The following is a 3,412-nucleotide window of genomic DNA, read 5'->3' as shown; positions in this document are numbered from 1 at the left end:
TGCTAATCAGAGACCGCTTGGACCCGCAGATTCTTGACCCCTTCTGTCTTTGACATACATGCCGCCTGACCTCATAGCCAGACCAGTGAACATTCATGCGCACATACGGCAATGTGTACATAAGATTTAAAAAAAAAAAAAAAGAAAGTCAGTGATCTGTGGGGAAGTCATTAGGACAAGGAAGTGTCTCCATTTAGCAAAAGTTGGTAGAAGCAAACCTTTAACCCCTGGAGGAGAAAGGGAAAATGTTCTTGCCAAGAATGAGAATATGAATCTACTCCATACTGACACCTGGTGGACAACATCTATGTCTAAGAAGAGGCAGAGAAATCGAACTGGAATCAATAACGACTTCAAGTCTTGCCAATTTACAGCTGGCATTCAAGCCTTTTATTATTATTATTATTATTATTATTATTATTATTATTATTATTATTATTATTATTATATGCAAAGACATTTATACAAAGTTTGTAATGTATGTGAGTCCCTTGAGGTTTTTTTATTGCCAGTTATCTGTGAAATCTATCGATTTTCATCAGTTACTGCTCTTAGACAAAATAAAACCATGAAATGGTATAAGACAGAGGACTGGATGCACACCAGGAGTTCGGCACAAACAGGAATGCTGATCCGCTCGACTCCCCTTGGTCCCTCAAGCCATTATTTTCATTTAAACTTCCATGTGTTTGCAGGTTTTCTCAATACACAGCATTCCAAAGTCAACGACCTTATCAGGCTGAAATAAATCTGCCAGCTTTAGACTATAACGGGAATTACTTAAAATGTGATAGTATGGTATTCCAGCAGACAATGGGCACATCGTGTTGTATTTCGCAAAGTAGGTCTGTGCGAGGAAAGGGGAAGACTGCAATGGGGCCGGACCGAGTTAAGGAAAATCGCAAGGGTGAACCAGCAATCACAAAGGCCAGCTGAACAAACCAGGGATGAGGCCCCTTTAAGGATTCCAGAACCCCAGACAAGGCAGGCGTGCCCCGCGATTGGGTCCCAGGTTCCCTGGCCCTTCTGTGTCTGATCAGAGCCTGAGGAAAGAGCATGGTACAGTCATAGGGGCCTGCAGCGCGGCTAATCGAGCCAGTTAGCTAGGGCCATAATGACCACAATCATGACGTTCTGGGTCTATGAATGCAGCAATACATAATTGTCTGGGTCAGCGCCTGTTTGTCCCAGTCTTTCATCTTCTCCTTGTGTGATCAGCAGGTGTCGCTGGCCATCCTGTCTTCCCCATTGTTAGTCTTTAGTGTTTCCCCTGCTTCCCTGACAGTTGCATAAATCAATGAGTTGAGCACGCAGGTATCTATCAACCTTTCAGTTTTGTGTTCAAATCCCACCTCCCCTGTTTTTGTATTTTTGTAGATTTTGTTCCCTTGTGTTTCATTTGTATCGGCTTTTTAGTTCCTGCGTTTGTGTCCCTGTGTTCCTTGTATTCGGTTTTGGTTTTTTGCTTTGTGCCCGTGGTTGTGTTAAACATGTCTGTTATTCCCCTAGTTTTACATTCTGTTTCTTAGTTTCTCTGTTCGTTTGACTTACTTGAGTTAATCATTAGTTTCACCTGTCGCCTGTTCTTGTGCCGATCCTTGTGTGTTTTCTGATCGCTCGTTGTCCTGTACCCTCCCTGATTGGTTAATTGTTTCATACATCTCTCCTTGTGTCATTACCCGTTTTCAGTTTCTGTATTTAAGTTCCTGTCTTAGCTCAGTTCCTGAGTCCTAGGTCATTTTTGTATGTCAATTTTGTTTTTTGTACTTAGGACAAATGTTAAGTATTCTAGATTAGTGGTTCTCAAATTACCCTTAAAGAAACACAGATCATGCCTCTTGACCCCTTTTGTTATATTTGCCAAATGAGGCCCCCTGGGATAAATTTCCCAGCCATATAGCTAATGATAAAATTCCCCGAGTGCAGGGAGGCAGACGAGAAAAGACTGCAAACTCTTTTTCCAACATATTCTGAAAATCATCTCCTGACCCCTCCCAGGTATTTCACCCCCCCCAAGGGCTCAAGCCCCACAGTTTGATAACTACTGTTGTAGATGACTGAACATATTTAGCTATGCAGTAAGCACAAGTAACTAAGCAGCTTTGATGATTTTTGGTTACCAGCTTTTTGATCAGACAAGCAGCTTATTCTTCCCTCGCAGAGCAGATCACCTGAACCTCTTTCAAGATCATGTGATCATCTCACCAGATCAAACTCACTTGAACAGGTCAGCTGCACGGTTTATCTGAACCACTTCGTTTGACTTTCATCTATATTAAGTCATGTTTAGTTTAACTAAGCAGGATCTGTCAGTGTTAACATGCCAGCTTATATTAAACATCAAAATTAGTTTTTTGGCTTCGAGTGTCCTGGTGTTTTGTTACAAGCTCTCCCTCACTTGAAAAGCTACTACAAATGTCAGTGGGCAGAAATTGCATCAGGAATAGAAGCCTTCCCCAAAAATGCCTCATCCTCCTCCTGTTCTCAAGGAGACCGCTGTGACCCAAAGCCCGTGTTTGAAGATGTTTGATGTGCCAGCCTAGGCACCCAACCTCGGGTACAAAGCCGTCTCCCCTGATGGTGCTTCAGTGGCGACCTGCGGGATAATTTATGCTGCGTGTGCAACAGTGTTGTCCACCTTCCATTGATCTGCTAAATCTCCATAAGATCTTCCCTCAGACCAAAGGAAAAACTCTAGAGGAAAACAGAAATGAAGGTCAACAAGATGTCAAGGTATGCATTACAATGGTTTCAACCAACACTGAGTAACTGCTACCAGACAGTTCTGTTTATTTAAACTCTTTGTTACAGTGCAGCTGGACGGAAGGCAAATCCACGGCGCACCTTACGGACACAGCGGGAACATGAATATAAACTTAGAAAAACTTGAAACAAAAGCAACAAAGGGTCAAACAAAGGTGGGGGTTGGCTGGGGGGGGGGCAGAGACAAGAACTAAAATGGGCTAAACTGCACACAAGGAAAAAACTAACACCAACAAGTACAGGAAAACACATACCACAAAAAAAACCACAATCTAGAAACACTCTGGAACAAACACAATGAATGCAGCACTTACAATGATCAAATGAGGAACAAGGGAAAGGGTCAGCACATATATACAGAGATAATGAGGGCATGAGGAGGCAGAGGTGTGCACATTAATAATAACACACAAGGGACTAGGAGCTATAGGGAACAGGTGAGGGTGATTAACAAACACTAGGAGGAACTAACACTCATGTGAAACAGGAAATAATTACAAAACTAGATAATGACAGAGATAACTGTAAACAAAAGATGCAAGGACCAATGCAAGAATACAATAAACATCCAGAAAACAATTAATCACTAAAAGGTCTAAAACAGTAGGGATCGAGGTTATAATAGTTTAGCATTTTTCATTAATTTTCG

The 3,412-nt window shown here is 41.9% G+C and overlaps 1 long non-coding RNA gene across 2 annotated transcripts; it reads left to right on the top strand.

Annotated features, from left to right (window-relative positions):
* Nucleotides 1–1,753: 1,753 nt before the first annotated feature.
* On the top strand, nucleotides 1,754–2,914 carry LOC125709601 (uncharacterized). 2 transcript variants are annotated; one of them, XR_007382763.1, is made up of 4 exons: nucleotides 1,754–1,998; nucleotides 2,162–2,227; nucleotides 2,490–2,733; nucleotides 2,812–2,914. It is a non-coding gene; the product is annotated as an uncharacterized LOC125709601 (long non-coding RNA). The 2 variants fall into 2 exon arrangements; XR_007382762.1 differs by having other exon boundaries at nucleotides 2,124–2,227.
* The last annotated feature ends 498 nt before the right edge of the window (nucleotides 2,915–3,412 follow it).

Source organism: Brienomyrus brachyistius, chromosome 16, assembly GCF_023856365.1.
Source record: "Brienomyrus brachyistius isolate T26 chromosome 16, BBRACH_0.4, whole genome shotgun sequence".
Classification (NCBI taxonomy): domain Eukaryota; kingdom Metazoa; phylum Chordata; class Actinopteri; order Osteoglossiformes; family Mormyridae; genus Brienomyrus; species Brienomyrus brachyistius.
Note: the sequence above shows the minus strand (reverse complement) of the source record. Positions and strands in the feature narration are given on the sequence as shown.